This window comes from Microcaecilia unicolor, chromosome 4, assembly GCF_901765095.1.
Source record: "Microcaecilia unicolor chromosome 4, aMicUni1.1, whole genome shotgun sequence".
Classification (NCBI taxonomy): Eukaryota; Metazoa; Chordata; class Amphibia; order Gymnophiona; family Siphonopidae; genus Microcaecilia; species Microcaecilia unicolor.
The window spans coordinates 273616725-273644687 of NC_044034.1; positions in this window are offsets into that span (position 1 = coordinate 273616725).

Sequence of the window (27963 nt, forward strand, 5' to 3'; positions counted from 1 at the left end):
TCCCATCCATCTTCTGTTCCTTCCCTCTGCTCACCATCCCTCCGTCCCATCCATCTTCTGCTCCTTCCCTCTGCTGTGCCTGACCTCTCCCAATCCCATCCATCTCCTGGTCCATCCCTCTGCTCCCCACCCCTCGCAGTCCCATCCATCTCTTGCTCCTTCCCTCTGCTCCCCACCCTTCCCAGTCCCATCCATCTTCTGTTCCTTCCCTCTGCTCACCATCCCTCCGTCCCATCCATCTTCTGCTCCTTCCCTCTGCTGTGCCTGACCTCTCCCAATCCCATCCATCTCCTGGTCCATCCCTCTGCTCCCCACCCCTCGCAGTCCCATCCATCTCTTGCTCCTTCCCTCTGCTCACCTCCTCTCCCAGTCCCATCCATCTCCTGCTCCTTCCCTCTGCTTCCCACCCCACCCATCTCCTGCTCCTTCCCTCTGCTGTGCCTGACTTCTCCCAATCCCATCCATCTCCTGGTCCATCCCTCTGCTCCCCACCCCTCGCAGTCCCATCCATCTCTTGCTCCATCCCTCTGCTCCCCACCCCTCGCAGTCCCATCCATCTCTTGCTCCTTCCCTCTGCTCACCTCCTCTCCCAGTCCCATCCATCTCCTGCTCCTTCCCTCTGCTTCCCACCCCACCCAGACCCATCCATCTCCTGCTCCTTCCCTCTGCTTCCCACCCCTCCCAGTCCCATCCATCTTCCCTCTGCTCCCCCCCCCCCCGCGAGGTCCAAGATGGTGACTCCGTTTACCCCCTCTCTTCCTCCCTCCCTCCGGTGCAGGCAACAATCTTCAGCTTTTTCAGCGTTCCTGGCAGCGGTAGCGATGTACACGCTGCCTTCGGTCTGCTCCGGAAGCCTTCTCTTCAAGTTCCTGTTCCCACCTATGCGGGAACAGGAACTTGAAGAGAAGGCTTCGGGGCAGAGCCAAAGGCAGCGTGTACAACGCTACCGCTGCCAGGAACGCTGGAAAAGACTGCTGCCTGCGCCGGAGGGAGGGAGGAAGAGAGAGGGGCATAGGCGGTCGGCTTATAGCCACAATTAACACAGAAAAAAAATAAGTAAAAATAAAATAGTCACAATACCTTTTATTAAATTTAGATATTAGATATGTATCATATGTCAAAGAATAAAGTGGTTGCTCAAAGCATATACTAACTACAATCGCTCAACTGCAAAACACTATGCACAAATTTGTGCAAAAACATACTCAAACCTTACTGTACCATAACACTAGGCAGACCCTAATACACCAATATACTACCCATATAGAAAATGCAGACCGTCAACAATATGAAACAAGGGATCATAATATCACAATTCTCATGTAGAGCCACAAAACACCCTTATAGGGTGGATAGTGTTCACAATGAGCTCCTTTTATTAACAACTATATATAGATCCTTCAAGAGGTAGTGTGTCATGATTTAGGCTCTAAAACCCTTTCCGATGTTTTGGTGCCACCTCAGTAATGCCAACACACAATCTCTCCACTGCAAAACACTATACACAAACTTGTGCAAAAACACACTCATAACCTTAGCAAACCATAACAGCACTAATTCCAAGGACAGGATGAGCTACAACCTTATGTGTGGAAAAGCAGCACTGTAATTACACCGGGCTCTAAAACACCAGTACACAACCTATTGAAACAAAAAAAAAAAAAGGGCTGTAAATACTACACACTAGTAGAATACTGCACCTTGATTACACATGAAAAACACATGACACAACAGATATGAAGGCAAAACTGGAAAGTTACCTCAAGAAGTCAGACTCAGCATGCAGCAATACTAGAAAAATTGAAACTTACATGCAAAATATCACAGATGCACATTTCCAAAAGCTGACATATTCCAGTTAATAAATTCTGAATAAAATACTTTTTTCTACCTTTGTTGTCTGATCATTTAGTTTTTCTATTCTTTGGTCCCAGTGTCTTCTTTCCATTTGATATTTTTTCTCTCAACATGTCCACCATCCTCCTGTGTCCTTATGCGTCCTGTCTACCATCTGTAGCCCTGTCCTTATCCTTTCTCCAGTTTCAGCATCTGCCCTCAAAGTGTTCCAATCCAGCCCTTAAATTCAGCAATTTCCCCTCCATCCAAATCCAGAATGTCTCCCCTCCATCCATGTGCATGAACTTCCTCTGTCTTTCCTCCCCTCCATCCATGTCCGGCATTTCTCCTCTCTCCCTTCCACTCCATCCGTGTGCATCTCCTTCTTCCCTCCCCTCCATCCATCCATGTCTTTCTCTTCTACCCTTCCATCCAGTGTCATCCCTCTTTCTCTCTCCATCCTTCTACCCATTACCCTCTCCCAATCCTTCCGTCTATTGTCTCCCTCTTCTTCCATCCATTGTCTCCCTCTATCTCCCTTCCTTCTAAACAGTTCTCTCTCTCGACCCTTTTCCATTCAGCATGTCCTCTCTATCCCCATCCTTCCAGTGTCTTTCCTCTTTCCCTCCCTACCCTTACATCCAGTGTCTTCCCTCTTTCTGCCCCCTCCTTCCAGCATTTTCCCTCTTTCTCCCTCCTTTCATTCAGCATTTCTCTGTCTGACAGCTAGGGTCTGCCCCAGTTTCTCCCCAGCAGCTTCTCTCTCTCTCTCCCCATCTTTCCACTAATCTCTCTCTCTCTCCTCTTCCATCCAGCATCTTCTCTCTGGCTCTCCCATGCTCTCTTCCATGTCCCCTCTTTCGCGCCCCATCTCTCTCTGGCTGTCCCCTGCTCTCTTCCATGTCCCCTCTTTCGCTCCCCATCTCTCTCTGGCTCTCCCATGCTCCCTTTCTCTCCCCATCTCTCTCTGACTCTCTCCTGCTCTTTTGCATGTCCCTGGCTCTCCCCTGCACTTTTCCACTTTCTCTCTCTCTCTCCTCCAGCGTCCTCATGCATCCTACCTTTCTCTTCCCTCCCCTTCTTGCTCCCATCACTCTCACTCCTTTCTCCACCCCCCTTTTCCTATTCCCTGCCATTACTTTCCTTCCTCCCTCTTCCCCTTAGATGTGGCACCTTCCACCCCCTTTCCCTTTGGTCTAGCAGCTGGCTGGCATGATGCATCGCTCCCCCCCCCCCCCCGGACTAGTTCGGTATCGCTCTCCCCCTCCGCTCCTGTCATGTCTTTGAACGTCGAGGATTCCTTCCGGTAGCAGCAGAATCGGCAATGATGTAAGCGCTGCTTTCAGCCTGCCCCAGAAGCCTTCTCTGGACAGCGTCCTTCCTACGCGGGAAACTGTACAGATAGTGCTTCCGGGGCAGGCTGAAAGCAGCGCTTACATCATTGCCGATTCTGCTGCTACCGGAAGGAATCCTTGACATTCAAAGACGACGTGACAGGACAGGAGCGGAGGGGGAGAGCGATACTGCAGTAGTCGGGGGGGAGGGGGGGGTGGCGGCGGTAATGATCGCGCGGTCCACGGGAGGGAGGGAGATGTTCAAGGCAGCGGGAGCTGCACCCGGGGTGGTCCAGTCTGCCCTGCCCTTGCTGCACTTCTGGCTGGGGAGGCTTAGCCTCCCCAAGCCTCTTATACCGGGCGCCTATGGAGAGGGGTAGACGTACACGCTCCTCTCCATCCGCTTGGCTTCCCTGCCCTCTCTGTCTGCGTCCCGCCCGAAAGGAAATGACGTCAGAGGAAGGCGGGATGCAGATAGAGAGGGCAGGGAAGGCAAGCGGATGGAGAGGAGCGCGTGCTTGCATGTGGTTTTTTGTTTTTTTTTAACTAATGGCGCGGCGGCGCCTCGCGTCATTTGGGGGGGGCATTGCCCCCCCTCGCCCCCCCCAGTCTACGCCTATGGTTGAGAGTCAGGTTGCAGCCTATGTGAATCCTAGGATTTTTAGATTGTCAGATAGAGGGAGGGATGTGTCCATGATGGAGATGTTTGGAAATTGGATGGTGTTGTGGGGTAAAGTAATTACCAGGCATTGTGTTTTGTCTTTGTTCAGTTTGAGTTTGAACATTAAAGACATTTGCCTTTCTTGTTTAGACTTGTACATCATAGATTCTGCTAATTTATTAACTTACTACTCAGAAAACTTTGCAAGAAGAATCTATGGGAAAAAACTACAAGATTGACATAAAACTATATCTGCCCTTTCATCTATTTGTCATGGGCATTCTTAAAAATTACACACATTGTTATAGAATATGCCCGATCCACTCCTAAGTTAGATGTGGTTGTACACCAGGTTTTAGTTGGCATAAATGATCACACCTAAATATCAGTTATGGAAACAGGGGGGAAGGGGGGAACCTGAATAAAATAAAAATTTCTGGAAATGTTACTGAAAATGAAAAATTTGGGGCTGCACACCCTTACTTTTGTTCAGAGAAAGAATGGTAGATACATGGAATTCTGTCCAGCTGAAAAAAACATTGATGGAATTCAAAATGGTATGAGATAAACACAAAATATCTCTAAATGGCAAAATGATGGATTTTAAGCATAGAGTATTTAAACACAGAGCAAAAGATAAATGAAGTTTGCCCTTCAAAAAAGACATGGTAGGGGGGAGACCGTAGCCACATTACTACTTTACTGGGCAGACTGGATGGACCATGATGTTTATCTGCTGCCATTTACTGTGTTAATATATTATAATCTCATTTTCCTGTATGGGATCATGCATATTATCTTCAGTTTAGAAAATAAAATAACAATGGGGTAGATATTCAAAGTGATTTAAATGGCCAGGGGAAGCCCAGATTCACATAAGACCTGGCAGCTAGCACCTAAATAATTAGCCCTGGATATTTAATGCTGGTGCCCGGATATGGTCCAGAATTGAATAGCTGGGGATAAATTCTGCCCCTGGCAGTCAACATTTAAAATAATGCTGACTGCCACTGGCTGAATATTGACTGGGATGTTAATAAATAGTAGTCCTATGTTTTTTGTAGAACAGAGCCCATTTTTTATTCAAATTGAATTTTGAACATTAACAAGTTCATATTAAAAGCTAATAAGAGGCATTAGAAACTCTTTTCTAATAAACTGCATGTCCAAGGTAATTTTAAAGTGCATTTTCTACATGAAAAGCATGTTTTCCAGTTCAATATCTTTACTATTTCTAATTGTGGTACAAACAGTAAACAAAACACAAACTGAAACAAATGGAGCTGAAATGGTACAATCAAAAAGGGAGAATCATAAGCATAGAAACACACATTAGTATGTAATGCTGGTTTAGGCAGGGCTAGATAGAGCCTATAATATGTTTTATGTTTATGTTTACTGGGCTCTTGATATACTTCCTTTTACAATGAATCAAAGCAGTTTACAACCAATAGGTCATAGAAGAAAAGGAATTCCATAGAGTAATACAGTAATAGAAATGCCTAACATAAAGAAGGGGAATAAACCAAGGGGGGTGGGGTGGGGGGTAGAAGCAACTAGTAGACCAATGCACCCAGGAATGCCAGGCTAAAAAGATGAGTCTTAAGTTCAGAGAGGCTTCAAATTTCATATGTCATTGTTCAAATATGAGGGGAAGCCGGAGTGAATTTCATAGGTGAGGCGCAGCATAGAAAAATGCAGAATGTCTGGTGGACTCAAGGTGAGAGCAAAAGACTGGGGGGATAGTAGGTCGATGATCAGCAGATGAGTGTAATGAGTGAGATGGCGTGTAGGGAAAGAACAAAGAAGATAGATGTGATGGAGATGCAGTGTGAAGAACCTTATGAGCCACGGTCATTATCTTGTGTTGAACTCTAAATTGTATGGGTAGCTGGTGATGATGTGTGAAGAGAGGAGTAAAATGGTCATAGGCACACATGTGAGAGAAGTCAAATAGATGTATTCTGGACTGACTGAAGATAACATATAGGCACCTAGCTTTGCAAGGTCACTAATTACATATGCTAGAACTATGGATTTCAGCATAGTAGTATTTCAGTATTAACCTTGCACAAGCGATCAGAAACTGGCTTCCAAATTATTTCTAATAAACATAAATGATTAAGTTTACAAGTAGTAAATCTTTCATATCAGAAACACAGGTGAATAGACTTAAAAAAAAAAAAGCACCATTCAATGCCTCAGGATTATTCCAGTTGCACTGATGTTCAAAAGGCGACTTTCACAGGGTGAGAGTTGTAAAGTCTCAAGGGATGATTGAACAATAATAACTGGTAATGAGGGAACTGGGAGAGATGGAAAGAGCCTCCAGGTCATTATCCAGATGTCTTGCCAGAAAGAAAAAAAAATCTAGGACAATCATAAAACACATGTATCAAGGACCCTCTCCCCTGACCTCAATGCCAGCAATCCACAGTGTGTTGTAGACCAGCTCTTTACATTTTTCAGGACTTCCGGGTTGTTCTATGAAATAGAAAGTGGAGAGATTGTATAAGTCTGGTGGATATAGTTGGTCTGTTGACTTCCCCCCAGAAAAATTCCCAATTGATCTCTGCCGAGGAAGTCCGGGTATCCTCTGCACATAAGATACAGGATGCCGGGGGACATATGGAAGACTGATCAGGCAAAATTTTTATAGCAGAAAAGAAACAGCATTTCAAACTGCTTGAATTGATAGAGAAGCTTTACTATATATGGCACACTGCGCACACTTGCTATACTGTAGGAAGATGAGTGAACATAGTGAAGGACCCCTGCAGTGACCGGAAGTTCCAGAACCATCCATGGTCAAACAACTGATCAACCTTTTTGGGCCCAGTCATCCTAGAATATAACCTTCTTATAAGTTCTCAGTTGCAGGTTCCTCCAAAGCAGAACAGAAAGACTGACACTCAGATGCTGTTATAGAATAATATCTATGTGATCAGGTTTTATCATCCTTTATAGAATAATCCCCATGTTTGTGTAGTTCAAACTTAGGATAAAACACAAACAGCTCAAAGAAATCGCAGCTTTATACATTTGCTAGATGATCATTTACAGTGCATATAGAATAAAGTATGTATACACACAGGACTATGATAGCTTCATTTAGGTTTTTCATTTTTTTTAAGAATAAGTTATTCTGAGAAGTTTCAGTGCCGTTTTAGTTATTCACATAATTCACCTATTCATTTATAAGGAATGGTAATTAAGGAAAAACTACTGCCAAGATTATGATGTGCAATTAAAATTCAGGTTATTTTATAGAATACAAAATCCCTTCCCTTTTATTTTATCTTCATCAAACAAAGCCTCTAATAGAAAGTTTGTGCTTTTTTAGAAACTGAGCTCGTAATAATAAGCCATCTGGCTAACTTAAACATGAAAGATTAAACTGATATACAGTATGAAGGCTTTCTATTCAATTGCTAATGTCCAAAAACTTGGCTCTACTGGAGAAAGCTGTCATTTGGGGGGAAAAGGTAATTAAAAGATTTCCTTGTAGAGCTGGATCCAGTAATAGAGACCAAAACATGCATACAATCACACACAGCTGACACCATCTACATATCATCCCCCCGCCCTCAAAAGAAAAGAAAAACATAATTTATTTTTCTAAGGGTGGTGAAGTATTTTTTATAAATATTTCAGGCCCTATGTGTTAAAGTGTGAAGAGACCTCACAAAAGTCAGTTTGCATAAACAAAATAGCATAATGGAAATGCAGAAAAATGCCAAAGTTTGGCCATTTTCTGCTATTTTACACTCAGGGCCCTCTTTACTAAGCTGTGCTGTAGGCGCACTAGCATTTTTTGCGTGTGCTAAAAATTTGTACGTGCTAATGCTAGAGACACCCATAGGAATATATGGGTGTCTCTAGCATTAGCGCGTGCTAAATTTTAGCACACACTTAAAACACTAGTGTGTCTTAGTAAACAGGGTTGTCTGCCCTTCCCGGGTGCAGCACTCCCCTCCCCTTCCCCCCCCCCCAGTTTCCGCATCCCCCCCCCCCCCAGTGCATCACCTTCAAGCCCCCCCCCCCCTGCTGGGGTGCTGGGAGCAGCTGCAAGGCTGGCAGCTTCGCTGGTTCTCTGCTCCCTCTGCCCGGAACAGGAAGTAGCAGCAGAGGGAGCAGGGAACCAGCGGAGCTGACAGCCACGAGGCTGCTCCCTGCTCCTCCCCCTCTGCAGCGTGCACCCGGGGGGGACCGACACCACCACCATGCCCTCGGTACGCCACTACACAAAAATGCAAAAATAAATACCCCAAAAAAAGGCTTTGCAGGCCATTTTCACTGAAAAAAATATCTACAGCTGAAGAGTTGTTTTTTCAAAGCTGAAGGAGACAAAAAAGGCCCATTCGAGTGGCAGTACCATCAAATTAAAGGAAATATTTGCCTAAATTGGATGCAACCCTTCCCCCACCTGAACTCCCCAGTGGCCCAGTGAACACAATGTCTCCCTCCTCCTCCCCAGCCCCAGCCCTGAGCAGTTCTAAAATGGTATTAAACTCTCCCCCTTTTACTGAAGACATGTCCCTTCCATAACTGAGGGTAAGCCTCCATTCTCCATCCCTCCTGAACCCTTGACTCACCCCTAGGGTCTAGGCAATGGGAGCAGGGTTAATCCACACTCAGTCCAGCCTCGGCAGTTATCTTTTTTTTTTAATGACATGAGTTGATCCCTTGTCATAGTCTTAGGGTACTACAACCAGGTATTACACTTTCAAATGAGACACCTTAGGGGCAATTTTCAGTAGTCAATGTTGTTGCAAAGTATATATGTACTTTTATACTCATGGATGTAGGTATTTTTTCTTTTAAAACTACCTATATATTGATTGAGCGATTGATTGTTTTTTATATGGCATCTTTCTGTAATCTAAAAGCCACATGGATTGGGTATGCCTTGAGGAATGGGTTGAGAACTATTATTTTAGTCCTTACTCTTGACCTGTGTAGAGATATAAATCTCCTTATCTCAGCTAGGTAAAGAACTTATAATCATTTATACATGTGAACCAATCCAGCGGTTTACCCATTGCTCAGACCACTACATGATATATAAAAAGAACAAAAAATTATTGCTCCCCAAATAAAATGTTGAATAACTTATAGAGGATAATATTCAGCCCATGGTGGTAAGTGGCTAGTAAGCTGCTTCCAGTCTGTGAGCTGACTTAACTTAAGATAGTCAACGCCAGGGCATGCATGACTCCCAGCATTGAAGATCTGGGCATGTGCGCTGATATGGAAGATAAAGAGACAGTGGCTGATTTCAGCCTTTTGACTGTCCAGACTTTGGGGCTCGGTAGGTTCTATGGATGTGCAGTGTGTACCAAAGTGTGTGCCAGGCTAGCACATCCCCGACAGTAATTTTGGATCTGGTGCATGCCCATAACACCGGGACAAATTATTGTTTTATTTCCTACTGGACGTGGCGTTTCTGGCATTAATCAGAAGTTGGTGCGCGCCAATCAGTCACCGTGCGTGTAGCACATGAGCCCTTACCACTAGGTCAATGGGTGGCAGTAAGATCTCAGGTCATAAATGGATGTGCACTGGTTTCAATTTTAGCGCACGTCCATTTTCTGGCTCCTATATAAAATGGCCCGGCACATGCCCAAAAGACTTGCTTGCACTACTGCAGGCCACTTTACTGCAGCTTAGTAAAAGAACCCCTTTATGCAATCACTTAGCCAGTTAGATTGAATATCAAAACGTTGCTGCTTTGCCCCAACTCCGACCTGGAACACTCCTAACCTAACTGGGTATGGAATGGCCTGTTAATAGGCATTTTCAGTGGCACTACCCAGTTAAGTGCTGCTGAATATTTAGGATTGGCTAGCTTAGTGGAATTTAACTGGGTAGGACCCTCTCCTGCCCAGTTAAACCCTTTTGAATATTGATGCCATCATCTCATTTTATAATCAGTGGTATATAAGAATGTTTGAATAAATAAATTATTCATGTTGCCAACTCTTGAAATGAACGAGTTATAGTGAAAAGTGATTTATAAATCAAAAATAAATAAAATGATCAACCAATCTAATAAAAATAAAAACTTTTTCTCTTTTATAATTAGGATACTTTGAGGGGCATAATCGAACGCGAACGCCCATCTCCATGGGCGTCTATGTCTGAGAAGGGGTACGTGAAGGGGCGGGACAGACCGTATTTTTTTTTCGATAATACGGTTTGTGCCCGGCAAATGCATCGGATATGTGCGGATTTGAGCTGGGCGGTTTCGTTTTTCAGCTCAAATCCAAGGCATTGGGTCATGGGAGGGGCCAGGATTCGTAGTGCACTGGTCCCCCTCACATGCCAGGACACCAACCGGGCACCCTAGGGGGCACTTGTAAAAAGTAAAAAAAAAAGTTAAATACCTCCCAAGTCCATAACTCCCTTCCCTTGGGTGGTGAGCCCCCCCCCCAAATCCCCCCCCCCAAAACCCACTGCCCACACCTCTACACCATTACCATAGCACTTATGGGTGAAGGACAGCACCTAGATGTGCGTACAGTGGGTTCTGGGGTTTTTTGGAGGGCTCAACATTAACCACCACAAATGTAACAGGTAGGAGGGGATGGGCCTGGGTCCACTTGCCTGAAGTCCACTGCACCCACTAACAACTGCTCCAGGGACCTGCATTCTGCTGTGATGGAGCTGAGTATGGCATTTGAGGCTGGCATAGAGGCTGGAAAAAAAGTTGTTAAAGTTGATTTTTTTTTGGTGGAAGGAGGTTAGTTACCACTGGGGGAGTCAGGGGTGGTCATCCCCGATTCCCTCCGGTGGTCATCTGGTCATTTAGGGCACTTTTATGGGACTTCTTAGTGAAAAAAAGTTCCTTAACCAAAATCAAAATAATAACACACCATTAATTTCTTCTGCAACAAATTCACTTATGTTAAAAACAAGCACACCTGGAGGGGCATAATCGAACGGGATGCCCAGGTTTTCCTGAGGATGTCCTCGCAGGACATCCCAGCGAAGGGGCAGGGAAACCCGAATTATCAAAACAAGATGGGCATCCATCTTTCATTTCAATAATACGGTCGGGGACGCCCAAATTTCAACATTTAGGTCGACCTTAGAGATGGTCGTCCCTAGAGATGGTCGTCCCCAGTTTTCGGCGATAATGTGATACGCTTCACAGAGTCAATATGGGACCATTTACTGCCTCCTAAATAGGAGGCAGTAAGTGCTTCCGTGTTAATTGAGAGCAGATACCGCATGTTAATCTCAATGTTAACACATGACCTATAATAAAACATAGTGGGTGGCTCATTACATTTTCTGCTATTGTGCAATAAAATCCCACATTAAGCCTTGGTAATTTCAAATTTTGACACAATGTAGTAAAAGGGCCTAAACATACCGAAACTCAGGTCCTTTATAGCAACAACATACTATTATGTCAAGTTCTTGTCAGAGCTACAGTATTTTCTCTGTTACATCTATTAAATATACTTTTAAAGAACAGAAAAAAGAAGCTGGATAATGGATGTGCAATCTGTTTCTGTCTGTAAAGAATTTCCACCAATATACTTATTTGCTTGTTTGCTTTACAATATTTGTAGTCCACCTATTACAACTTTCAAAGCAGGGAACAGGTTAAATCAACAGACAATAAACATTTAAAGAAATAAGCAAATTGCTAACAGCATACTCAGAACTGTCTGTGGACTAGAAAAATTCTCAATGTTTCATGTCTCAACAGACTATACATAACCATTGGTCAAAAATCTCCAAACATGTACAAAGTTCCTTAACCAAAATCAAAATAATAACACACCATTAATTTGTTCTGCAAGAAATTCACTTACGTTAAAAGCAAGCATACGTGGAGGGGCATAATCGAATGGGATGCCCAAGTTTTCCTGAGGATGTCCTCGCAGGACATCCCAGTGAAGGGGCAGGGAAACCCGTATTATCAAAACAAGATGGGCATCCATCTTTCGTTTCAATAATACGGTCGGGGACGCCCAAATTTCAACATTTAGGTCGACCTTAGAGATGGTCGTCCCTAGAGATGGTCTTCCCCGGTTTTCGGCGATAATGGAAACCGAGGATGCCCATCTCAGAAATGACCAAATCCAAGCCCTTTGGCCGTGGGAGGTGCCAGCATTCATAGTGCACTGGTCCCCCTCACATGCCAGGACACCAACTGGGCACCTTAGGGGGCACTGCAGTGGACTTCAGAAAAAGCTCCCAGGTGCACAGCTCCCTTACCTTGTGTGCTGAGCCCCCCAACCCCCCCCCCAAACCCACTGCCCACACCTCTACACCATTACCATAGCACTTATGGGTGAAGGGGGGCACCTAGATGTAGGTACAGTGGGTTTTGGTTTTTTTTTTTTTTGGAGGGCTCAACATTAACCACCACAAGTGTAACAGGTAAGAGGGGATGGGCCTGGGTCCACCTGCCTGAAGTCCACTGCACCCACTAACAACTGCTCCAGGGACCTGCATACTGCTGTGATTGAGCTGAGTATGGCATTTGAGGCTGGCATAGAGGCTGGAAAAAAGTTGTTAAAGTTGATTTTTTTTTGGTGGGAGGAGGTTAGTTACCACTGGGGGAGTCAAGGGTGGTCATCCCCGATTCCCTCCGGTGGTCATCTGGTCATGTAGGGCAATTTTATAGGACTTCTTAGTGAAAAAGGGTCCAAAAAAGTGACCTAAATTCGCACTAAAAACGGCCATTTTCTTTCGATTATCGTACCTGTTACATTTGTGGTAGAAACTGTGAGCCTTCCAAAACTCACCGGAAGTCCACTGTACCTACATATAGGTGCCCCTTTCACCCATAAGGTCTATTGTAGTGGCATAAAGTTGGGGATAGTGGGTTTTGGGTAGGTTTTTGGGGGTCTCAGCAGACAAGATAAGGGAGCAATGGTAACATGCGTATTTGGGAATGTTTATTTGAAATCCACTACAGTGCCCCCTAGGGTGTCCCATTGCTCTTCTGAGATGTCTGTGTAACCAGTCTATTAAGAATGCTGGCTCCTCCTACATCCCAATAGCTTGATGTTGTGTGTTTTTCACTTGGACATTTTTTTTTTGAAAATGGACTAAAAAGATAAATGCACAGACCACAAAAACATCTAGCAAATAACCATTTTTGGAAAAAAAAAAAGATAGATGTTTTTTCGTTTTGAAAATGGCAATATTCCCTACTTGAATTTTGGACGATTTTAGCAAAACATCCAAAGTTGGACTTAGACATCATATCAAAAATGCCCCTCTATGAAATTAGTCTTGTGCATTTTGTTTTACATGTATATTTGTCCACTGAGTTTGTCCACATGCTGGAATGTACACACATTTGTGAAAGAAGATTTGTGTATTTGAATATTCTTTACAAAATTGATTTAAATGTATTGAGATGTTTAAACTAATCTGAGCATATGTGATCATAATCCAAGTGTTTTGTATTGCCCATTTTTTTAATGGTCTAACATGTAGTCCAAATGAAAATTTCATTTCTAGAATATATATATATATATATATATATATATATATATATATATATATATATATATATTCATTCCAAGGAAAATGATTGATATATAAAACTTTGAAAATAAACCTAGGGATTTTTCTTATGAATGTGGGACATATTCTGACCATAAAGAAGTGAGAATTGATTCACTTTGATATTAAAGGGCACGACAAAAATGGTAGTGCTGAAAATGGATACGCAAATATGTTTTATATGATGCTCAAAATATGATAGTTCAGTTTCTGAATTTTTTAAGCAAGGGAAATGTTAATGGGCAAAATTTTAACAAGGCAAACCTAGGCTCTGACCCTATAAGTTCTGATCATCACTGCAAATACATGCTAAGTAACAATGGGGAAAAAAGATATTAAATAGTTCTGGTGGTCTGGAGTTCCCTTTTATTCTGGAACCAAAGCTCATAGTATAATGAGAGAAGATCAATCCATGCAAGAAAGATGTTCCCATTTTTTTATCTGTAGACAGGTACCATTCTGTATTCGTAAGTGTGCAAGGTACAACTGCTCTATCCCCCCAAAAAGAACTGTTATTTCCTTTTCTGTTTGAAAGATAACAATTGTACTTTGACTTTTGACTTGCATTTTAGTCAAGCTTTGGTAGCTGTTTAAGGTCTTTCATGCACAAGTTGTTTAATATTTCCTCAGACAAGCTGAATCAAAGACTAATACAGCATAGAAATCGGCAACATCAGATAATAAATAACAGGAAAAAAAGTCACAACTGGAAGCCCCCCCCCCCCCCCACACCTGCCCAATTTTTATTATAGTCATAGAGATCAAAGCCCTTGTTCAGTTCTAATTAACAAAAGCCATTGCCAATTCAAGACCTTCTGGCACCGAGTAGAGTCTCGAAGGATACAGCTGAAATTTTATAAAGATTTAAATAATTAATATGACACATTGAGCTTCGAAAGGAAAAAGAAAAAAAATTAGCTTACTGCTCAAGTTTTTAAACAATGCCATTGCCAAGTTTGGTGCCATTTGTCCTGTCAGAAACAAATGGAATAGACTGTATGGACTTCATTGTCTGGTACACTAGCAGTTCGGTGAATTGTTTCACCTTTTTGTCATGCTAAGAAAGTCTTTTGTGTCATACTTTGTTACTCCCCCCCCCCCCCATATCCAAGTTTTCCCCCAGTTGAGGAAGGAAAGAAAAAGGCAAATCTGCTTGAGGGAGTTGGAAGATGGACAACTAATGGATTTTAATCCTCCTAATCCACATAAGAATGGAGATCTCTGAGAGAAAATCCTATCCCAGAAGTCCTTAGGATTCAAATGCGTGACTCAAGAGACCATCTTTTGAAAAATAAAAAGGGATGCTCTAAAGTATTCTAAAACCATGGTGGCACTATGCTTTATTTCTGTGTGATTCTCACTAATTTAGAGCTATCTGAGGAAATATTATTTAAGCAAAAGAAAATTGGAATCTCCTACGGTGTGCCTCTGGAGGGACTGGAGAATGTGCCAGTTGTCAGGACTAACCATGTACTTGAAGCAGCATAGTTCCATTTTATTATGATGATAATATGCCATATTCTAATTGTCTCAACTGTATGGAAAGCTACCTTGATTAGGCTATGCACCAATGCCCTCTCCAAGTTGCCTTTGCCCGTATTTGCTTTCTAGGTGAATGAAATCCAGTATTAAATGGATATAGATTCATTCTAAATGGTTGACATAATCATAAGCTAATCCTTTTTGCTCAGAGTTCATTATTACTTCATAGAAGAAAGAGATCTTTAAAAAAATCAATGGGGGTAGTTTGACAACCCAACGTAAAACCACTGAAAGGTACTTTCAAACCACAATGCGAAGAAGGATTTGACATTGCCAGGTTTTTTCCAGCAAATTACGCAAATGAAAGCTTGAGATCTCCATGTGTGTGTGTGTGTGTGTGTGCACTTAGTAATCTTAATGCTTCAGGATATTGGGGGGGGGGGGGGGGGGGCAGCACGAGGTCTGTAACAGAGGTGTTTTTTTCTGGATCTATACGTGCATACTAAACTATGGATATATACGTGTGTATATCCTAGAAAGTTAGCCTAGAAAGCTATTTGTGGGATGTTAACTCTGTTTTCTACTTACTTTTTCCAATTATGCTTTTAACAGTTCTAAAAAGCAAGTTTTGCTCTAGGAATCTTGATTTTTGAAAATCATAATTTTCAAAAGCATCCCCTTTTATAAAAATTATCTCTACGCTTGTTTTGCTTCATTTTGTTTTTACGAAGAAAAAAATGATGCTCGTTTTGTGACTCTTTTATTAAACTGTAGTAAGGTTTTGCACTTTCCACATGGTAGCAACCTCAACTACAGTGCAAATGTACTAAGTTGGTGCAGTAAATGCATTGTGTGAGCAAAGCATTAGCCCTGCATTTACCACATGTCTCATGGAGGCACTGCATGTAACATGGGTGATGGACCAGTACCTGGGTAAATAAATAATAATACAGACACCCCCCTCACTCCCTCTTCCAAGTAGAGACCATTGCATTGATCCCCTTTGTCCTCCACTTGTTCGCTCTCAATCCCCCTATACAAGGTGCCCCCTTCTGATCCCCCCTATACAACAGACTCTGCCCTCTCAATCCCCCATATAAGACTCTTCCTCCAGCTGCTATCAAATAACAGACTCCCCCTCCCAATGCCTGCCTGAGTCAGTGTCATCCTTCAAAATGGTTCCTGCCCTTAGGGTAGTCTTGCGATATCAGCATAAATAATAGCCAGTCCTCTACCACACTTATCCACACAACTAGTGAAAAGATGTTTAAAATGTAATGGTGTGGCCTGATCATAGGTGTCTGGTTTAAGAGGCTTGGGGAAGCTAAGCCTCTATAGCCCCAATCATGACCTTTATCAATGCCCTCCCACTCCCACCCTGACTACCATCTCTGCTGCTTCCAAAGACCAGCTGCAGCAGCAAAAGAACTTAAGAGAGCCATGGGGCCACAGCCTATATATATGTGGCTACTGGCTCTGCTGGTCCCACCCTCCTCCAATGTCACTTCCTGTTCCAGAGAGCAGAGGATGAGAGCATCAGTCAGTAGTCGTGTATATAAAGGATGGAACTACATAGCTGGTCCCAGAAAGTAGCAGACACTGGGGTGACAGGAGAGTGAGGGTGAGGAAAACAGATAAAGCTGGGGGGACAGAGGAAGAGAGAAAAGATGCTGATTGGAAGGGGAAAGAAAGAAAGAGAGAGTGTATGTTGGATGAAAGTAGGGGGTAGAGAGAGGACAGATGATGGATAGAAGGGGAGAGAGATTGAGGAGATACTGGATGAAAGGAGGAAGAAAGAGAGGAAATGCTGAATAGAAAGGGAGAGAGGGACACACTAGATGAAAGGGGACAGAGAGGGGAGAAGTTAGATGGAAGGGAAAGAGATGGGAGAGAAGGGGGACATTCTAGTGGGAAGGGAAGAAAGGGGAGATGAGACAGGAGAGGAGAGAAGATGGATGTAAGGGAGGATAGAGAGAGATAGGACATGGTAGAAGGGAAGAGACAGAGAGGGCAGATGCTGGATGGAGGGGAGAGAGGGGGGGGGAGACACTGGATGGAGGGAATATAGGGAGTGGATGGAAGTGGCAGGAGAAAGAGAGAGGAGAGTTAGTGGGTAGAAGATGGAAGAGGGAGAACAAGGAGAAGCTAGGTGGAAGGAAGGATAGAGAGAGGGAACATGATGGATGGGGAAACACTGGACAGAAAGGGGGAGAGAGAGTGAGAGAGAGATGGGTAGACATTGAATGGAGAGGGAGAGAGAGAGATGGGGAGATGCTGGATGAAAGGGGATGAAATATAGGGAGGAGACACTGGATGGAAGTGGGGGGAGAGAGACAAGGACATGCTGGATGGAAGGGGTAGAGGCCGACCAAATTTCCTCTTTAAAGGGGAAAGGTTCTGTTGTCGCTGAGTAAGCAGCTAGGCTAGTGTGGGTTACAAGTAGCTAGGGACGGTAGTGATGTGCCTTAAAAAGGGACGCCTAGCCTGAAAGAGTCTGGGGCTCAGGCAGTGAAAACTGGGAAAGCCCTAGTTCTGCTAAATTGACATCTACAGTGGGGTTGCATGGCAGGCAGGTTTTCTTTTTCAGCCCTAAATTGATGCCAAGTTACTGAACCGGTCCTGGGTTCTGATCTTGCTCAAGGCGGCTATGCAAACAGAAGTGAAGTGGCTAGCCATCGTCAAGAAAGACTCAGGAAGATAAGTTTTGGTTTTTTGTGTGCACACATATATTTTTCCACATTTTTATTGGACATTAACTCTTGAATAGAGTACCCAGGCCTGGGGGAAGTGGAGATTGCACTGTATTTCAGTGAGAATACATACATGTCTGTTGTGGTGTAGGATCACAATTGGCGAGAGCTTTATCATCTCTCTCTGTAGCAAAGCTGCGGAGACAAAGAGAAGGGAAAAAGAATTTTACCCAAAGAAACAAATTCTTAAAGTTAGAGTATAAAGAGGTGGAAAAGCAATGTTTAAATGCACTTATATTTTACTTATGATAATGCTCAATGTGAATTCTGAGATTTCCTCTGGGAACTGAAAGAGAAAAAAAGGGTGGTTAAGCACTGTAAAACTGAGAAAGCTGAATATTTTAACTGTTTTTAACTGCTTTTTAAATTGTCCATGGATTTTTAAACATTTTAAAATAGTTTAACTGTTTTTTTAAACATTTTACTTGAAACACACTATTTCCGCCTATAAATACTGTTTGCTAGTTTTACTCATTTTAATTCTGTATACGTGGTAACATAGTAACATAGTAGATGACGGCAGAAAAAGACCTGCATGGTCCATCCAGTCTGCCCAAGATAAACTCATATGTGTATACCTTACCTTGAATTTGTACCTTACCTTGAATTTGTACCTGTCTTTTTCAGGGCACAGACTGTATAAGTCTGCCCAGCAGTATTTCCCGCCTCCCAACCACCAGTCCCGCCTCCCATCACCGGCTCTGGTACAGACCGTATAAGTCTGCCCTCCCCTATCCTAGCCTCCCAACCACCAACCCCTCTTCCCCCCACCTGCTCCGCCACCCAATTTCAGCTAAGCTTCTGAGGATCCATTCCTTCTGCACAGGATTCCTTTATGCATATCCCACGCATGTTTAAATTCCGTTACCGTTTTCATCTCCACCACCTCCCGCGGGAGGACATTCCAAGCGTCCACCACCCTCTCTGTGAAAAAATACTTCCTGACATCTTTCCTGAGTCTGCCCCACTTCAATCTCATTTCATGTCCTCTCGTTCTACCGCCTTCCCATCTCCGGAAAAGATTTGTTTGCAGATTAATACCTTTCAAATATTTGAACGTCTGTATCATATCACCCCTGTTCCTCCTTTCCTCCAGGGTATACATGTTCAGGTCAGCAAGTCTCTCTTCATATGTCTTGGAACACAAATCCCATACCATCCTCGTAGCTTTTCTTTGCACCGCTTCCATTTTTTTAACATCCTTTGCAAGGTACGGCCTCCAAAACTGAACACAATACTCTAGGTGGGGCCTCACCAACGTCTTATACAGGGGCATTAAAACCTCCTTTCTTCTGCTGGTCACTCCTCTCTCTATACAGCCTAGCAATCTTCTAGCTACGGCCACCGCCTTGTTGCACTGTTTCGTCGCCTTCAGGTCCTCAAATACTATCACCCCAAGATCCCTCTCCCCGTCCGTGCCTATCAGACTCTCCCCGCCTAACACATACGTCTCCCTTGGATTTCTACTCCCTAAGTGCATCACTTTACATTTCTTCGCATTTAATTTTAATTGCCAAACGTTAGACCATTCTTCTAGCTTCTTCAGATCTTTTTTCATGTTTTCCACTCCCTCCGGGGTGTCCACTCTGTTGCAAATCTTGGTGTCATCTGCAAAAAGGCAAACTTTACCTTGTAACCCTTCGGCAATGTCACTCACAAATATATTGAACAGAATCGGCCCCAGCACCGATCCTTGAGGCACTCCACTACTCACATTTCCCTCCTCCGAGCGAACTCCATTCACCACCACCCTCTGGCGTCTGCCTGTCAACCAGTTCCTAATCCAGTTTACTACTTCGGGTCCTGTCTTCAGCCTGTCTAGTTTATTTAAGAGCCTCCTGTGGGGAACCGTGTCAAACGCCTTGCTGAAATCTAAGTAGATTACGTCCATAGCACGTCCTTGATTTAATTCTCCTGTCACCCAGTCAACGAATTCAATGAGATTCGTTTGGCACGATTTCCCTTTGGTGAAACCATGTTGTCTCGGATCTTGCAACTTATTGGCTTCCAGGAAATTCACTATCCTTTCCTTTAGCATGGCTTCCATTACTTTTCCAATAACCGAAGTGAGGCTTACCGGCCTGTAGTTTCCAGCTTCTTCCCTATCACCACTTTTGTGAAGAGGGACCACCTCCGCCATTCTCCAATCCCTCGGAACCTCTCCCGTCTCCAAGGATTTATTAAACAAGGATATAATAAACAAAACTTTGTTTGCTTAGGAAAATCTTCTTGCTCAGTGGCTGCTGGAAACACACACACAGGATATTTAAATGGGTATTTTAAAACATCTGTAATACCTTTAGGTGGAAGCGTACTCCAACTCAGGGGGAAACACCTTACCCTGACCACTGTGACAGACAACCTCATCAGCTGTTGAAATTGAGACAGAGTAGTGCTGAAATCGAGGTAATGTTACATTTTTTTTACCACTCTCCACAAAAACACAACAAAACCAAACCCTCCACACCGTTTTCCTCCCAACCACCACCTGCCTGCCAAAAAACAAGTAAATAAACCCACATTCTAAACCACCCATCCCCCTTTCTCAGCCTAACATTCTATCACCAATCAAAACCAGCTTCCCATTCCCACCTCACCTCCCCAACTAACCAATCCTGCATCTCCTCTTACCTCTGTACTGCTCCACTCAGCTGACATTATAAGCCTCAGAGCTTAAAGCTCTAGGCTCCCTTATACCAGATATCCCTGGTAAATGCCAAGGGGAGGGGATTGACTATGGGGGAGGTGTGATGCATTGCCTAATGCAGGTCCTGGTGGGTGGGATTGTAAAATGCCAGGGGTGGGTTGAATGATACTCTTGGGGGGGAGGGATAGTTGCTTGCTGCCATTGGGAATTTGGCTGTGATTGGAGGTGGGAAGGAGGGTTGGGGTGTTTGTGCTATGAGGAAGTGTGTGCCACATCTCAATTAATAATTTGGACACATCTCAATTAATAAAATTGCCTTGAAACAAAAATTTATAAAACAAAACAAAATAAAACCTGGACACAGTACAGGAAATGAAACAAGTGTGGGGGTTTTTTGCCTGTGCATCCCTGTAATTTATTTACTAATTTATTTTGTTTATTATATATTACCTTTGTATTTGCTTTTGTTGTTTGCTTTGATGGAGCTATCATTTAAGTTAAACCACAGGTTGATTGTGTGACCCATAATTGTTGAACTCCTAGCAATTCTCTATTGCTGATTATCACCGACTTTATGCCCAGATATTTAATGCTGGACAAATTAGCTAGCTTAGATGCCCTTTTACTAAGGTGTGGTAGACCTCATGCGAGCCTACCGAGTGGTAAAAGGGCAGTACTATGAAACATGCTGAGTTGTCCTATAGTAGTTTGGGCAGCAGCACGCGCTACTCCAGTTTAAAAAAATATATTTTTTATTCTTTGTTGTGAGAGGCATGTGTCGGGCAGAGAGTAGATGTGCCTGTGCTAATCAGGTAGTGCAGATACATTACCGCATGTGGCCTGATTAGTGCAGGAGTAGCGAAGGAGCCCTTCGCGCCTCCTAAATAGGTGACGGTAAGAGCTCCTAACGGTAATGGCCATGCACTAATAAGGAAATTAGTGCATGGTTATTAAAAAAGGCCTGACCATGGCCGGAATGCATGACCTACCCAAATGCTATTAACAGTGCTAGCTTAGTGGTTAGTAAAAGGACCCCTAAGTGCAATATTGAGCACTTAAGGCTAGATTCTATATATGGCACTTGAAAAATCCTTGCGGAATACATTTCCACCTAAGTGTATTCTATAAGTGGTGCCTAGATTTAGGTGGATCTGCACAGGCCCAAAACACGCGCCTACACTAGCACAGCCCATTTTTCAGCACACTTTAGTAAATGGGCCCCTTAGCGAGTTATGCATGTAAATTCTAATTATTGCCAATTAGTACTCATTAATGCTGATTGACTTGTTGAGCCAATTAAGTATGGTGTTATCAAATACGCTTGGATTTTGGCACAGAATTCTAGGCACATATAGAATCCTGGGATTAACCGGATAAGAAGAACCATATAAAGGTAAGGCTGCATTTTATGCTGTCTTATTTATGCAGTTATCTTAGGGGCCCTTTTACAAAGGCATGGTAGGCTCTACGCACATGCAGCATATGACAAAATAAGATTACCACCAAGCTAGCATGCCCTCTGGTGGTAATTACAGATTTAGCACACGCCCATACTGCCAGGACAAATTATTTTTTATTTCCTACTGTACACGGTGTTTCTGGCATTAATTGGCAGTTTGCGCATGCTGTCCGTCAAGTGCGTGTAGCGTGTGAGCCCTTACCGCTAGATCAGTGGGTGGTGTTAAAGGCTCAGGCCGTAAATAGGCGTGTGCTGGTTTCAATTTTAGCGCAGGCCCTTTTCCCGGCCCATTAAAAAAAAGCCCTTTTTCCCAGACGCAGTAAAAACAGGCCCGGTGAGTGCCAAAAACACACGCCCACACTACCGCAGGCAATTTTTTGCCAAAGCTTAGTAAAAGGACCCCCTAGCCAGTTAAGCACTAAATATTGGCACTTGACTCCACCCCCAGAATGACCAGAAATAGCCGGCTTTGGCTTCGGTGCTAACCATTTTCAGTGGCACTATCCAGATAGGTGCCACTGAAAAGGCCCGGCTAGCCCAGGACAGGAGATTTAAGTGGCCTCTTCTGAACAAATCAGTTTGAATACTGGACCCTAAGATATTAGTCATCAAAGAACTGCTGTGTTTACCATCATGGAAATTAGAATTCCCAAATAATTATAAGTGAATAAAGATCGGAACAGAAATCAATTAAGTCTTCCACAAACACATTAATCTTATCTTGCACATTATATGGTGAAATATACACTGTACAAATACCCAGTCCAATTCCAGAAATAAAAACTGCTTCTGAAGATGTTATAGAAAATGACATAGGATACTACCTGCAATATTGAATGATCAAGCAACAAATCCCCTCTTTCCTGTCCATTTTCACACACTGATAAACATAAAAGCCATTAGAACAAAGTTCAAACAACAAAGTATCCATTGGTGTTAGCCAGTTTTCTGAAATACCTAATATATTCAAATTATGGTTCCATAGAATATCAATAATTAAACATGCCTATGCCCCTCCGTAATGTGTACACCTCCTCCCTTGCTTTCATACGCCTATGCCCCTCCCCCATGTGTACACCTCCCCCCATGCTTTTACATGCAGTCTTATAGAATATTGCATAGTGCACTAGCGTGTGGGTCTCTTTTTCCATGTTTCTGTAGAGTCACTGCACGTGCTCAGTTATAGAATTCCCTTTTCAGCTTTTTAATTGCATTGGTGATAATAAAGGCCTGATAATTTGTAATGAATTCAGATGCTTCTAAGCATGTGCCAGTGACCTGATTTCCTATAGACTGGCTGACCAGCGACAGCTGGTATTCTTTTCTGAGCACACAGAAAATAAGGCTTTCAGTGCGAGGTCTAGATTTGATTGATCACTGTTTCTCCATTTGTAACATACATTAATGGCTGTACTCTTTCCATAATCCATTCCACTGACCTTTCCAAAGTATGCATGACACAATGAGATGTGAATTCCGAACAGTTCCTAGACCAAGGACAGATTGTATCACCCCAGAAGAGAGCCTGGGTCAGCACTGTTCCAACACTTGTGCTCTTAGTCTAACTTATGCTGTGTCTACCTCACCACATTTAATATCAGTCCAGCTATCTGATGTTAGATTGTAGAGTTCTATCAAGTGCAATCACCATTTGAGCATTTTTACTCTCTGAGTATATTGCATTTTGATACTCTTTCTATAACCCATATGCTTTTGTTTATTAACTTTTCTATATTGATTTAATATTGAAAAATGACAGCAACATTGACCTCTCAGAAAGATCCAGAATATAGAAAAAAATTATGCTTATATCTAAAGAAGGCAAAACAAATAAAACAACTGTACGTCTAGGTCAGGGGTTCTCATCTCAGTCCTCAGGTATTCAGGTTAACCACAGTGAATATGCATGAGATAGATTTGCATACAGTGAAAGCTGTGCCTGCAAATTTTCTCTCATGTATATTCATTCTGGATATTTTGAAAACCTAACCGACTGGGTGTGTTCTGAGGACTGGGTTCAGAACCAGATAATCTAAAATTGCAAAATAAGCACCTTTTTCGTTTTGTTTTTTTTAGGACCCTGTTTACTAAACAGTGTTAGAGGCGTGTTAACATTTTGAATGCATGTTAACCATGTATGCGCCTACAATATCCCTATAGGCGCCTACATGGTAGTTTGCATGCTAAGTGTAGACACGCTAAAAACACTAACACACCTTAGTTAAGAAGGCCCTTAATGTTATACATAGGGCTTTTGATTCTAGGTCTTTATAAATTCTAAATTTAGGTGCTTATTTTCCAGATAATAAGATTTTGTGGAGGATAGATTTGCTTTTAAAGGTGTTTTATCAGTTTTCTTTTTCATGTGCAATACTTTTAGTGGCATTTTTCCAAGTGATTTAATTCTAGCTTTAAAAAACCCCTCTAGATCCAAAAATATACATATTGTACAGTGAGGAGAGAAGGCTGAGAGAATAACAGGGTGAGAGTGGAAAAGGCTGATAAATATGTGTACTACCTACAATGTCAACAATGGTCTTTAACAATGAAGAGTCATCTGCAGGATGACATGAAAAAAGTAATAATCAATCATGATCAAACATTAATGTTGCTAAATTTCATTTTATTTATTTATTTTATAGATTAAAACCCAGTACAAAGTTTCTGCCCAATGCAGTTTACAACAAATATAAATTAAGATGGTTGTGAGAAGCAGCGTGAAGACATTTTGGCACTAATAATTGCAGTTGATTGACAACAGCATTGGAAACATTGGTATCTATGAGTCTTGGCGTTGAATTAGATGCTGAGGATGCATCGGCAACAAGTGTGCATCAATCACCCTCAAAACTGAGCATCGATTGAGGCTATTGGGACTGGTCATCCTCCACCTAAAGAAGAAGAATATGTCCTTGACTTAATCAATGTTGAGTGTTTGCAGTGCTGAACTCCAGGTGGAAGCTGGTGCACATCAACATTGTACCTCATTGGAGCATGGCATTGAGGGTACTGAGGCAGCAAGCTCAATGATGCCCTCAAAGTGTCTTTCTATTCCTATGCGTAATTATACACCTTTTTTTTAGTTACCATCTTTTTTTAGTTACAATCAATGTAGTTTATATATTATATATTATATATTTATAAATTATATACAGGTTCTTATTTTGTACCAAGAAGCAGTGTTTTGAACAATTTGTAATCTATTCTTTGCTTTTAAGAAAAAAAATATTGAAATAGAGTTGCTATCATCGAAACATAAATTAATAGTAGCCTGCACCATTTTTCTGAAGTTTGTAAACCGTAGAATTATGAATAGGCACCCAGTATCCTAGGTTTACTTAAGGCTTGGTTCACTACATTTTTATCACCTGATGTTCCAGTGACAATTAGAAATCTAAGACTTCCCCAAGGTATTTTACCTTTAAAAATCAGTCTAAACTCCCTGTCATCCACACTGAAAAAAAGAAATTCTCCCTCTCATAGAATCTTGCCTACCCTGATTCGGCTTAAATCGGCTATTGTAAGCTCAGTCTTGAATGGCTGGCAAACAACTTACTAGTGTATCTTTAGTTTTAGCCCAAGTTTCTAGGAATGGCAAAAACACCTGAGTATCATCTGCATCACAGTAAGGGCTCCATTTATCAAGCTGCGGTAAAAGAAGCCCTGCGATAGCGTTGGTGCGTAAATTTGCTGCGTGCTGAGGCTTCTTTTACCGCTGCAGGTAAAAACCCAATAAAAGAAAATGGCTTTGCTTTAAGTAACCACATGACCGTTTCTGCCCAATTACCGCCAGGTAACCCCTCAGCGATAAAAAAACATTCTACTCATGACAGAAATGGTGTAAGTTGGGGGAGGTATACCACCAGTTCCCATGTTAGACCGGCGGTAGTGCCGGATTGGTGCATGACAAAGCGGCAGTAGTTCAACCGCTGCTTTGTAAAAAGGTCCCTAAATTTGTAAACTCAGATCTTGAACCACCTTTCCTTAAAGACATTTTAAAACATAAAGACCCCCTTTTACAAAGCTGAGTGGCAAAGCCAACACAGCCCATTCAAAGTAAATGGTGTGTCCACCTGGTTCAGATACAGTTTAAAACCTAGCACAGAAGAACATTTTTCTACTGGCATATTTGATTTCTTTAGCATAATTAGAAGAGCATTTAATTGTGTGAAATGAAAAAAGAGCTGCTTCTTCAAAACATTCCAGAAACTCTATAGGCAGTCTGGAGAATGCATCTGCTTATGAATGTGCAGTTGTCTTCCCAAACTCAGTATGATATTGGTGTGTTGCCAGAAGTATAAGCCCATCGTGGTAACTGAAATGCTTCAAGAGTAGGCACACCTGTTTACTGGCTCAGAATTTCCAGTCAGGGCTTGTGATTTGTCACCAGAGTAAATGACCTTCAATAGATACGGGATAGTTTTGCTCACTGTTGGTAAGAGTATATAATTCTGATGTTGTATATTTCTTATGAAAAAAAACGCAGGAGCCAATGTTCAGCCAGCACAGTTGTGGTGTTAATTTAAGGACTGGCAGTGGTGCTTTAATTAATATGTATATTCAACTATCTATATAGGCAGCAGTGCTGAACATATGTGTAGTGCAATGACTTCACCAGCATTGCCCATTTAGTTTAGGCCTGCTCACTGGCAGCTCTAAACAAAACATATAAATATCTAAATTATCCAGGTGAATATTGCCACTATCCGGATAATTCCTGCCCTCACCATACCCCAGATCTGGCCCCTTCTTATACAAGTACTTAATTATAAGTGAGGAATATAAATATAGTTGTCCCTCCCAGTAAATGAAATTATTTATATATAATGAAGGAACTAGTTTTGAATAATCAATTCAGTCTTACATATTTCATAAGTACATAAGTATTGCATACTGGGAAAGACCAAAGGTCCATCAAGCCCATCATCCTGTTTCCAACAGTGGCCAATCCAGGTCACAAATACCCGGCAAGATCCCAAAAATGTACAAAACATTTTATACTGCTCATTCCAGAAATAGTGGATTTTCCACAAGTCCATTTAATAATGGTCTATGGACTTTTCCTTTAGGAAGCCGTCCAAACCTTTTTTAAACTCCGCTAAGCTAACTGCCTTTACCACATTCTCTGGCAACGAATTCCAGAGTTTAATTACACATTGAGTGAAGAAAAACTTTCTACGATTCATTTTAAATTTACTACATTGTAGCTTCATCCCATGCCCCCTAGTCCTAGTATTTTTGGAAAACGTGAACAGAAGCTTCACATCTACCCATTCAACTCCACTCATTATTTTATAGACCTCTATCATATCTCCCCTCAGCCGCCTTTTCTCCAAGCTGAAGAGCCCTAGCCGCTTTAGCCTTTCCTCATAGGGAAGTCGTCCCATCCCCTTTATCATTTTCGTCGCCCTTCTCTGCACCTTTTCTAATTCCACTATATCTTTTTTGAGATGCGGCGACCAGAATTGAACACAATATTCGAGGTGCGGTCGCACCATGGAGCGATACAAAGGCATTATAACATCCTCATTTTTGTTTTCCATTTCTTTCCTAATAATACCTAACATTCTATTTGTTTTCTTAGCCGTAGCAGCACACTGAGCAGAAGGTTTCAACGTATCATCAACGACGACACCTAGATCCCCTTCTTGGTCCGTGACTCCTAACATGGAACCTTGCATGACATAGCTATCATTCAGATTCCTCTTTCCCACATGCATTACTTTGCACTTGCTCAAATTAAACGTCATCTGCCATTTAGACGCCCGGTCTCCCAGTCTCGTAAGGTCCGCTTGTAATTTTTCACAATCCTCCTGCGATTTAACGACTTTGAATAACTTTGTGTCATCAGCAAATTTAATTACCTCGCTAGTTACTCCCATCTCTAGGTCATTTATAAATATGTTAAAAAGCAGCGGTCCCAGCACAGACCCTTGGGGAACCCCACTAACTACCCTTCTCCATTGAGAATACTGACCATTTAACCCTACTCTCTGTTTTCTATCTTTTAACCAGTTTTTAATCCACAATAGAACACTACCTCCTATCCCATGACTCTCCAACTTCCTCTGGAGTCTTTCATGAGGTTCTTTGTCAAACGCCTTCTGAAAATCCAGATACACAATATCAACTGGCTCCCCTTTATCCACATGCTTGTTCACCTCTTCAAAGAAATGTAGATTGGTGAGGCAAGATTTCCCTTCACTAAATCCATGTTGACTTTGTCTCATTAATCCATGCTTTTGAATATGCTCTGTAAT